General features: G+C 62.9%; 1 protein-coding gene across 1 annotated transcript in view; it reads right to left on the bottom strand.

Moving 5' to 3' along the window:
* LOC139232760 (3-oxoacyl-[acyl-carrier-protein] reductase FabG) overlaps positions 1–11,536 on the bottom strand; it is a 39,031-nt gene that overhangs the window by 187 nt on the left and 27,308 nt on the right. The window lies entirely within an intron of this gene.

Here is an 11,536-nt window from a genome sequence, read left to right as displayed (position 1 = left end):
GAGAAACACGGGGGGGGGGGGGAAAGAGAAACACGGGGGGCGGGGGGAAAGAGAAACACGGGGGGGGGAAGAGAAACACGGGGGGGGGGGAAGAGAAACACGGGGGGGGGGGAAGAGAAACACGGGGGGGGGGGAAGAGAAACACGGGGGGGGGGAAGAGAAACACGGGGGGGGGGAAGAGAAACACGGGGGGGGGGAAGAGAAACACGGGGGGGGAAGAGAAGCACGGGGGGGGGGAAGAGAAGCACGGGGGGGGGAAAGAGAAGCACGGGGGGGGGGAAAGAGAAACACGGGGGGGGGGAAAGAGAAACACGGGGGGGGGGGGGGGAAAGAGAAACACGGGGGGGGGGGGAGGGAAAGAGAAACACGGGGGGGGGGGAGGGAAAGAGAAACACGGGGGGGGGGGAGGGAAAGAGAAACACGGGGGGGGGGGAGGGAAAGAGAAACACGGGGGGGGGGGGAGGGAAAGAGAAACACGGGGGGGGGGGAGGGAAAGAGAAACACGGGGGGGGGGGAGGGAAAGAGAAACACTCGGGGGGAGGGAGAAACACTCGGGGGGAGGGAGAAAACACTCGGGGGGAGGGAGAAAACACTCGGGGGGAGGGAGAAAACACTCGGGGGGAGGGAGAAAACACTCGGGGGGAGGGAGAAAACACTCGGGGGGAGGGAGAAAACACTCGGGGGGAGGGAGAAAACACTCGGGGGGAGGGAGAAAACACTCGGGGGGAGGGAGAAAACACTCGGGGGGAGGGAGAAAACACTCGGGGGGAGGGAGAAAACACTCGGGGGGAGGGAGAAAACACTCGGGGGGAGGGAGAAAACACTCGGGGGGAGGGAGAAAACACTCGGGGGGAGGGAGAAAACACTCGGGGGGAGGGAGAAAACACTCGGGGGGAGGGAGAAAACACTCGGGGGGAGGGAGAAAACACTCGGGGGGAGGGAGAAAACACTCGGGGGGAGGGAGAAAACACTCGGGGGGAGGGAGAAAACACTCGGGGGGAGGGAGAAAACACTCGGGGGGAGGGAGAAAACACTCGGGGGGAGGGAGAAAACACTCGGGGGGAGGGAGAAAACACTCGGGGGGAGGGAGAAAACACTCGGGGGGAGGGAGAAAACACTCGGGGGGAGGGAGAAAACACTCGGGGGGAGGGAGAAAACACTCGGGGGGAGGGAGAAAACACTCGGGGGGAGGGAGAAAACACTCGGGGGGAGGGAGAAAACACTCGGGGGGAGGGAGAAAACACTCGGGGGGAGGGAGAAAACACTCGGGGGGAGGGAGAAAACACTCGGGGGGAGGGAGAAAACACTCGGGGGGAGGGAGAAAACACTCGGGGGGAGGGAGAAAACACTCGGGGGGAGGGAGAAAACACTCGGGGGGAGGGAGAAAACACTCGGGGGGAGGGAGAAAACACTCGGGGGGAGGGAGAAAACACTCGGGGGGAGGGAGAAAACACTCGGGGGGAGGGAGAAAACACTCGGGGGGAGGGAGAAAACACTCGGGGGGAGGGAGAAAACACTCGGGGGGAGGGAGAAAACACTCGGGGGGAGGGAGAAAACACTCGGGGGGAGGGAGAAAACACTCGGGGGGAGGGAGAAAACACTCGGGGGGAGGGAGAAAACACTCGGGGGGAGGGAGAAAACACTCGGGGGGAGGGAGAAAACACTCGGGGGGAGGGAGAAAACACTCGGGGGGAGGGAGAAAACACTCGGGGGGAGGGAGAAAACACTCGGGGGGAGGGAGAAAACACTCGGGGGGAGGGAGAAAACACTCGGGGGGAGGGAGAAAACACTCGGGGGGAGGGAGAAAACACTCGGGGGGAGGGAGAAAACACTCGGGGGGAGGGAGAAAACACTCGGGGGGAGGGAGAAAACACTCGGGGGGAGGGAGAAAACACTCGGGGGGAGGGAGAAAACACTCGGGGGGAGGGAGAAAACACTCGGGGGGAGGGAGAAAACACTCGGGGGGAGGGAGAAAACACTCGGGGGGAGGGAGAAAACACTCGGGGGGAGGGAGAAAACACTCGGGGGGAGGGAGAAAACACTCGGGGGGAGGGAGAAAACACTCGGGGGGAGGGAGAAAACACTCGGGGGGAGGGAGAAAACACTCGGGGGGAGGGAGAAAACACTCGGGGGGAGGGAGAAAACACTCGGGGGGAGGGAGAAAACACTCGGGGGGAGGGAGAAAACACTCGGGGGGAGGGAGAAAACACTCGGGGGGAGGGAGAAAACACTCGGGGGGAGGGAGAAAACACTCGGGGGGAGGGAGAAAACACTCGGGGGGAGGGAGAAAACACTCGGGGGGAGGGAGAAAACACTCGGGGGGAGGGAGAAAACACTCGGGGGGAGGGAGAAAACACTCGGGGGGAGGGAGAAAACACTCGGGGGGAGGGAGAAAACACTCGGGGGGAGGGAGAAAACACTCGGGGGGAGGGAGAAAACACTCGGGGGGAGGGAGAAAACACTCGGGGGGAGGGAGAAAACACTCGGGGGGAGGGAGAAAACACTCGGGGGGAGGGAGAAAACACTCGGGGGGAGGGAGAAAACACTCGGGGGGAGGGAGAAAACACTCGGGGGGGGAGAAAACACTCGGGGGGAGGGAGAAAACACTCGGGGGGAGGGAGAAAACACTCGGGGGGAGGGAGAAAACACTCGGGGGGAGGGAGAAAACACTCGGGGGGGGGGAGAAAACACTCGGGGGGAGGGAGAAAACACTCGGGGGGAGGGAGAAAACACTCGGGGGGAGGGAGAAAACACTCGGGGGGAGGGAGAAAACACTCGGGGGGAGGGAGAAAACACTCGGGGGGAGGGAGAAAACACTCGGGGGGAGGGAGAAAACACTCGGGGGGAGGGAGAAAACACTCGGGGGGAGGGAGAAAACACTCGGGGGGAGGGAGAAAACACTCGGGGGGAGGGAGAAAACACTCGGGGGGAGGGAGAAAACACTCGGGGGGAGGGAGAAAACACTCGGGGGGAGGGAGAAAACACTCGGGGGGAGGGAGAAAACACTCGGGGGGAGGGAGAAAACACTCGGGGGGAGGGAGAAAACACTCGGGGGGAGGGAGAAAACACTCGGGGGGAGGGAGAAAACACTCGGGGGGAGGGAGAAAACACTCGGGGGGAGGGAGAAAACACTCGGGGGGAGGGAGAAAACACTCGGGGGGAGGGAGAAAACACTCGGGGGGAGGGAGAAAACACTCGGGGGGAGGGAGAAAACACTCGGGGGGAGGGAGAAAACACTCGGGGGGAGGGAGAAAACACTCGGGGGGAGGGAGAAAACACTCGGGGGGAGGGAGAAAACACTCGGGGGGAGGGAGAAAACACTCGGGGGGAGGGAGAAAACACTCGGGGGGAGGGAGAAAACACTCGGGGGGAGGGAGAAAACACTCGGGGGGAGGGAGAAAACACTCGGGGGGAGGGAGAAAACACTCGGGGGGAGGGAGAAAACACTCGGGGGGAGGGAGAAAACACTCGGGGGGAGGGAGAAAACACTCGGGGGGAGGGAGAAAACACTCGGGGGGAGGGAGAAAACACTCGGGGGGAGGGAGAAAACACTCGGGGGGAGGGAGAAAACACTCGGGGGGAGGGAGAAAACACTCGGGGGGAGGGAGAAAACACTCGGGGGGAGGGAGAAAACACTCGGGGGGAGGGAGAAAACACTCGGGGGGAGGGAGAAAACACTCGGGGGGAGGGAGAAAACACTCGGGGGGAGGGAGAAAACACTCGGGGGGAGGGAGAAAACACTCGGGGGGAGGGAGAAAACACTCGGGGGGAGGGAGAAAACACTCGGGGGGAGGGAGAAAACACTCGGGGGGAGGGAGAAAACACTCGGGGGGAGGGAGAAAACACTCGGGGGGAGGGAGAAAACACTCGGGGGGAGGGAGAAAACACTCGGGGGGAGGGAGAAAACACTCGGGGGGAGGGAGAAAACACTCGGGGGGAGGGAGAAAACACTCGGGGGGAGGGAGAAAACACTCGGGGGGAGGGAGAAAACACTCGGGGGGAGGGAGAAAACACTCGGGGGGAGGGAGAAAACACTCGGGGGGAGGGAGAAAACACTCGGGGGGAGGGAGAAAACACTCGGGGGGAGGGAGAAAACACTCGGGGGGAGGGAGAAAACACTCGGGGGGAGGGAGAAAACACTCGGGGGGAGGGAGAAAACACTCGGGGGGAGGGAGAAAACACTCGGGGGGAGGGAGAAAACACTCGGGGGGAGGGAGAAAACACTCGGGGGGAGGGAGAAAACACTCGGGGGGAGGGAGAAAACACTCGGGGGGAGGGAGAAAACACTCGGGGGGAGGGAGAAAACACTCGGGGGGAGGGAGAAAACACTCGGGGGGAGGGAGAAAACACTCGGGGGGAGGGAGAAAACACTCGGGGGGAGGGAGAAAACACTCGGGGGGAGGGAGAAAACACTCGGGGGGAGGGAGAAAACACTCGGGGGGAGGGAGAAAACACTCGGGGGGAGGGAGAAAACACTCGGGGGGAGGGAGAAAACACTCGGGGGGAGGGAGAAAACACTCGGGGGGAGGGAGAAAACACTCGGGGGGAGGGAGAAAACACTCGGGGGGAGGGAGAAAACACTCGGGGGGAGGGAGAAAACACTCGGGGGGAGGGAGAAACACTCGGGGGGAGGGAGAAACACTCGGGGGGAGGGAGAAAACACTCGGGGGGAGGGAGAAAACACTCGGGGGGAGGGAGAAAACACTCGGGGGGAGGGAGAAAACACTCGGGGGGAGGGAGAAACCACTCGGGGGGAGGGAGAAAACACTCGGGGGGAGGGAGAAAACACTCGGGGGGAGGGAGAAACCACTCGGGGGGAGGGAGAAAACCACTCGGGGGGAGGGAGAAACCACTCGGGGGGAGGGAGAAAACACTCGGGGGGAGGGAGAAACCACTCGGGGGGAGGGAGAAAACACTCGGGGGGAGGGAGAAAACACTCGGGGGGAGGGAGAAAACACTCGGGGGGAGGGAGAAAACACTCGGGGGGAGGGAGAAAACCACTCGGGGGGAGGGAGAAAACACTCGGGGGGAGGGAGAAACCACTCGGGGGGAGGGAGAAACCACTCGGGGGGAGGGAGAAACCACTCGGGGGGAGGGAGAAAACACTCGGGGGGAGGGAGAAAACACTCGGGGGGAGGGAGAAAACCACTCGGGGGGAGGGAGAAAACACTCGGGGGGAGGGAGAAAACACTCGGGGGGAGGGAGAAAACACTCGGGGGGAGGGAGAAAACACTCGGGGGGAGGGAGAAAACACTCGGGGGGAGGGAGAAACCACTCGGGGGGAGGGAGAAAACACTCGGGGGGAGGGAGAAACCACTCGGGGGGAGGGAGAAACCACTCGGGGGGAGGGAGAAAACACTCGGGGGGAGGGAGAAAACACTCGGGGGGAGGGAGAAACCACTCGGGGGGAGGGAGAACCACTCGGGGGGAGGGAGAAAACACTCGGGGGGAGGGAGAAAACACTCGGGGGGAGGGAGAAAACACTCGGGGGGAGGGAGAAACCACTCGGGGGGAGGGAGAAACCACTCGGGGGGAGGGAGAAAACACTCGGGGGGAGGGAGAAACCACTCGGGGGGAGGGAGAAACCACTCGGGGGGAGGGAGAAACCACTCGGGGGGAGGGAGAAACCACTCGGGGGGAGGGAGAAACCACTCGGGGGGAGGGAGAAACCACTCGGGGGGAGGGAGAAACCACTCGGGGGGAGGGAGAAACCACTCGGGGGGAGGGAGAAAACACTCGGGGGGAGGGAGAAGGAAACCACTCGGGGGGAGGGAGAAACCACTCGGGGGGAGGGAGAAACCACTCGGGGGGAGGGAGAAACCACTCGGGGGGAGGGAGAAAACACTCGGGGGGAGGGAGAAAACCACTCGGGGGGAGGGAGAAACCACTCGGGGGGAGGGAGAAACACTCGGGGGGAGGGAGAAACCACTCGGGGGGAGGGAGAAAACACTCGGCACTCGGGGGGAGGGAGAAAACCACTCGGGGGGAGGGAGAAAACACTCGGGGGGAGGGAGAAAACACTCGGGGGGAGGGAGAAAACACTCGGGGGGAGGGAGAAAACACTCGGGGGGAGGGAGAAACACTCGGGGGGAGGGAGAAAACACTCGGGGGGAGGGGAAAACACTCGGGGGGAGGGGAAAACACTCGGGGGGAGGGGGAAAACACTCGGGGGGAGGGGAAAACACTCGGGGGGAGGGAGAAAACACTCGGGGGGAGGGGGAAAACACTCGGGGGGAGGGGAAAACACTCGGGGGGAGGGAGAAAACACTCGGGGGGAGGGGGAAAACACTCGGGGGGAGGGGAAAACACTCGGGGGGAGGGAGAAACACTCGGGGGGAGGGAGAAACACTCGGGGGGAGGGAAAAACACTCGGGGGGAGGGAGAAAACACTCGGGGGGAGGGAGAAAACACTCGGGGGGAGGGAGAAAACACTCGGGGGGAGGGAGAAACACTCGGGGGGAGGGAGAAAACACTCGGGGGGAGGGAGAAACCACTCGGGGGGAGGGAGAAACCACTCGGGGGGAGGGAGAAACCACTCGGGGGGAGGGAGAAACCACTCGGGGGGAGGGAGAAACCACTCGGGGGGAGGGAGAAACCACTCGGGGGGAGGGAGAAACCACTCGGGGGGAGGGAGAAACCACTCGGGGGGAGGGAGAAACCACTCGGGGGGAGGGAGAAACCACTCGGGGGGAGGGAGAAAACCACTCGGGGGGAGGGAGAAACCACTCGGGGGGAGGGAGAAACCACTCGGGGGGAGAAACACGGGGAGGGAGAAACCACTCGGGGGAGAAACACTCGGGGGGAGAAACCACTCGGGGGGAGGGAGAAACCACTCGGGGGGAGGGAGAAACCACTCGGGGGGAGGGAGAAACCACTCGGGGGGAGGGAGAAACCACTCGGGGGGAGGGAGAAACCACTCGGGGGGAGGGAGAAACCACTCGGGGGGAGGGAGAAACCACTCGGGGGGAGGGAGAAACCACTCGGGGGGAGGGAGAAACCACTCGGGGGGAGGGAGAAACCACTCGGGGGGAGGGAGAAACCACTCGGGGGGAGGGAGAAACCACTCGGGGGGAGGGGAGAAACCACTCGGGGGGAGGGAGAAACCACTCGGGGGGAGGGAGAAACCACTCGGGGGGAGGGAGAAACCACTCGGGGGGAGGGAGAAACCACTCGGGGGGAGGGAGAAACCACTCGGGGGGAGGGAGAAACCACTCGGGGGGAGGGAGAAACCACTCGGGGGGAGGGAGAAACCACTCGGGGGGAGGGAGAAACCACTCGGGGGGAGGGAGAAACCACTCGGGGGGAGGGAGAAACCACTCGGGGGGAGGGAGAAACCACTCGGGGGGAGGGAGAAACCACTCGGGGGGAGGGAGAAAAACCACTCGGGGGGAGGGAGAAACCACTCGGGGGGAGGGAGAAACCACTCGGGGGGAGGGAGAAACCACTCGGGGGGAGGGAGAAACCACTCGGGGGGAGGGAGAAACCACTCGGGGGGAGGGAGAAACCACTCGGGGGGAGGGAGAAACCACTCGGGGGGAGGGAGAAACCACTCGGGGGGAGGGAGAAACCACTCGGGGGGAGGGAGAAACCACTCGGGGGAGGGAGAAACACTCGGGGGGAGGGAGAAAACACTCGGGGGGAGGGAGAAAACACTCGGGGGGAGGGAGAAAACACTCGGGGGGAGGGAGAAAACACTCGGGGGGAGGGAGAAAACACTCGGGGGGAGGGAGAAAACACTCGGGGGGAGGGAGAAAACACTCGGGGGGAGGGAGAAAACACTCGGGGGGAGGGAGAAAACACTCGGGGGGAGGGAGAAAACACTCGGGGGGAGGGAGAAAACACTCGGGGGGAGGGAGAAAACACTCGGGGGGAGGGAGAAAACACTCGGGGGGAGGGAGAAAACACTCGGGGGGAGGGAGAAAACACTCGGGGGGAGGGAGAAACACTCGGGGGAGGGAGAAAACACTCGGGGGGAGGGAGAAAACACTCGGGGGGAGGGAGAAAACACTCGGGGGGAGGGAGAAAACACTCGGGGGGAGGGAGAAAACACTCGGGGGGAGGGAGAAAACACTCGGGGGGAGGGAGAAAACACTCGGGGGGAGGGAGAAAACACTCGGGGGGAGGGAGAAAACACTCGGGGGGAGGGAGAAAACACTCGGGGGGAGGGAGAAAACACTCGGGGGGAGGGAGAAAACACTCGGGGGGAGGGAGAAAACACTCGGGGGGAGGGAGAAAACACTCGGGGGGAGGGAGAAAACACTCGGGGGGAGGGAGAAAACACTCGGGGGGAGGGAGAAAACACTCGGGGGGAGGGAGAAAACACTCGGGGGGAGGGAGAAAACACTCGGGGGGAGGGAGAAAACACTCGGGGGGAGGGAGAAAACACTCGGGGGGAGGGAGAAAACACTCGGGGGGAGGGAGAAAACACTCGGGGGGAGGGAGAAAACACTCGGGGGGAGGGAGAAAACACTCGGGGGGAGGGAGAAAACACTCGGGGGGAGGGAGAAAACACTCGGGGGGAGGGAGAAAACACTCGGGGAGGGAGAAAACACTCGGGGGGAGGGAGAAAACACTCGGGGGGAGGGAGAAAACACTCGGGGGGAGGGAGAAAACACTCGGGGGGAGGGAGAAAACACTCGGGGGGAGGGAGAAAACACTCGGGGGGAGGGAGAAAACACTCGGGGGGAGGGAGAAAACACTCGGGGGGAGGGAGAAAACACTCGGGGGGAGGGAGAAACACTCGGGGGGAGGGAGAAAACACTCGGGGGGAGGGAGAAAACACTCGGGGGGAGGGAGAAAACACTCGGGGGGAGGGAGAAAACACTCGGGGGGAGGGAGAAAACACTCGGGGGGAGGGAGAAAACACTCGGGGGGAGGGAGAAAACACTCGGGGGGAGGGAGAAAACACTCGGGGGGAGGGAGAAAACACTCGGGGGGAGGGAGAAAACACTCGGGGGGAGGGAGAAAACACTCGGGGGGGAGGGAGAAAACACTCGGGGGGAGGGAGAAAACACTCGGGGGGAGGGAGAAAACACTCGGGGGGAGGGAGAAAACACTCGGGGGGAGGGAGAAAACACTCGGGGGGAGGGAGAAAACACTCGGGGGGAGGGAGAAAACACTCGGGGGGAGGGAGAAAACACTCGGGGGGAGGGAGAAAACACTCGGGGGGAGGGAGAAAACACTCGGGGGGAGGGAGAAAACACTCGGGGGGAGGGAGAAAACACTCGGGGGGAGGGAGAAAACACTCGGGGGGAGGGAGAAAACACTCGGGGGGAGGGAGAAAACACTCGGGGGGAGGGAGAAAACACTCGGGGGGAGGGAGAAAACACTCGGGGGGAGGGAGAAAACACTCGGGGGGAGGGAGAAAACACTCGGGGGGAGGGAGAAAACACTCGGGGGGAGGGAGAAAACACTCGGGGGGAGGGAGAAAACACTCGGGGGGAGGGAGAAAACACTCGGGGGGAGGGAGAAAACACTCGGGGGGAGGGAGAAAACACTCGGGGGGAGGGAGAAAACACTCGGGGGGAGGGAGAAAACACTCGGGGGGAGGGAGAAAACACTCGGGGGGAGGGAGAAAACACTCGGGGGGAGGGAGAAAACACTCGGGGGGAGGGAGAAAACACTCGGGGGGAGGGAGAAAACACTCGGGGGGAGGGAGAAAACACTCGGGGGGAGGGAGAAAACACTCGGGGGGAGGGAGAAAACACTCGGGGGGAGGGAGAAAACACTCGGGGGGAGGGAGAAAACACTCGGGGGGAGGGAGAAAACACTCGGGGGGAGGGAGAAAACACTCGGGGGGAGGGAGAAAACACTCGGGGGGAGGGAGAAAACACTCGGGGGGGAGGGAGAAAACACTCGGGGGGAGGGAGAAAACACTCGGGGGGAGGGAGAAAACACTCGGGGGGAGGGAGAAAACACTCGGGGGGAGGGAGAAAACACTCGGGGGGAGGGAGAAAACACTCGGGGGGAGGGAGAAAACACTCGGGGGGAGGGAGAAAACACTCGGGGGGAGGGAGAAAACACTCGGGGGGAGGGAGAAAACACTCGGGGGAGGGAGAAAACACTCGGGGGGAGGGAGAAAACACTCGGGGGGAGGGAGAAAACACTCGGGGGGAGGGAGAAAACACTCGGGGGGAGGGAGAAAACACTCGGGGGGAGGGAGAAAACACTCGGGGGGAGGGAGAAAACACTCGGGGGGAGGGAGAAAACACTCGGGGGGAGGGAGAAAACACTCGGGGGGAGGGAGAAAACACTCGGGGGGAGGGAGAAAACACTCGGGGGGAGGGAGAAAACACTCGGGGGGAGGGAGAAAACACTCGGGGGGAGGGAGAAAACACTCGGGGGGAGGGAGAAAACACTCGGGGGGAGGGAGAAAACACTCGGGGGGAGGGAGAAAACACTCGGGGGGAGGGAGAAAACACTCGGGGGGAGGGAGAAAACACTCGGGGGGAGGGAGAAAACACTCGGGGGGAGGGAGAAAACACTCGGGGGGAGGGAGAAAACACTCGGGGGGAGGGAGAAAACACTCGGGGGGAGGGAGAAAACACTCGGGGGGAGGGAGAAAACACTCGGGGGGAGGGAGAAAACACTCGGGGGGAGGGAGAAAACACTCGGGGGGAGGGAGAAAACACTCGGGGGGAGGGAGAAAACACTCGGGGGGAGGGAGAAAACACTCGGGGGGAGGGAGAAAACACTCGGGGGGAGGGAGAAAACACTCGGGGGGAGGGAGAAAACACTCGGGGGAGGGAGAAAACACTCGGGGGGAGGGAGAAAACACTCGGGGGGAGGGAGAAAACACTCGGGGGGAGGGAGAAAACACTCGGGGGGAGGGAGAAAACACTCGGGGGGAGGGAGAAAACACTCGGGGGGAGGGAGAAAACACTCGGGGGGAGGGAGAAAACACTCGGGGGGAGGGAGAAAACACTCGGGGGGAGGGAGAAAACACTCGGGGGGAGGGAGAAAACACTCGGGGGGAGGGAGAAAACACTCGGGGGGAGGGAGAAAACACTCGGGGGGAGGGAGAAAACACTCGGGGGGAGGGAGAAAACACTCGGGGGGAGGGAGAAAACACTCGGGGGGAGGGAGAAAACACTCGGGGGGAGGGAGAAAACACTCGGGGGGAGGGAGAAAACACTCGGGGGGAGGGAGAAAACACTCGGGGGGAGGGAGAAACACTCGGGGGGGGGAGGAAAACACTCGGGGGGAGGGAGAAAACACTCGGGGGGGAGGGAGAAAACACTCGGGGGGAGGGAGAAAACACTCGGGGGGAGGGAGAAAACACTCGGGGGGAGGGAGAAAACACTCGGGGGGAGGAGAAAACACTCGGGGGGAGGGAGAAAACACTCGGGGGGAGGGAGAAAACACTCGGGGGGAGGGAGAAAACACTCGGGGGGAGGGAGAAAACACTCGGGGGAGGGAGAAAACACTCGGGGGGAGGGAGAAAACACTCGGGGGGAGGGAGAAAACACTCGGGGGGAGGGAGAAAACACTCGGGGGAGGGAGAAAACACTCGGGGGGAGGGAGAAAAACACTCGGG

The sequence above is a fragment of the Pristiophorus japonicus genome, chromosome 20 (assembly GCF_044704955.1).
Source record: "Pristiophorus japonicus isolate sPriJap1 chromosome 20, sPriJap1.hap1, whole genome shotgun sequence".
Lineage (NCBI taxonomy): Eukaryota > Metazoa > Chordata > Chondrichthyes > Pristiophoridae > Pristiophorus > Pristiophorus japonicus.
This window is presented reverse-complemented; position numbering and strand designations above follow the sequence as displayed.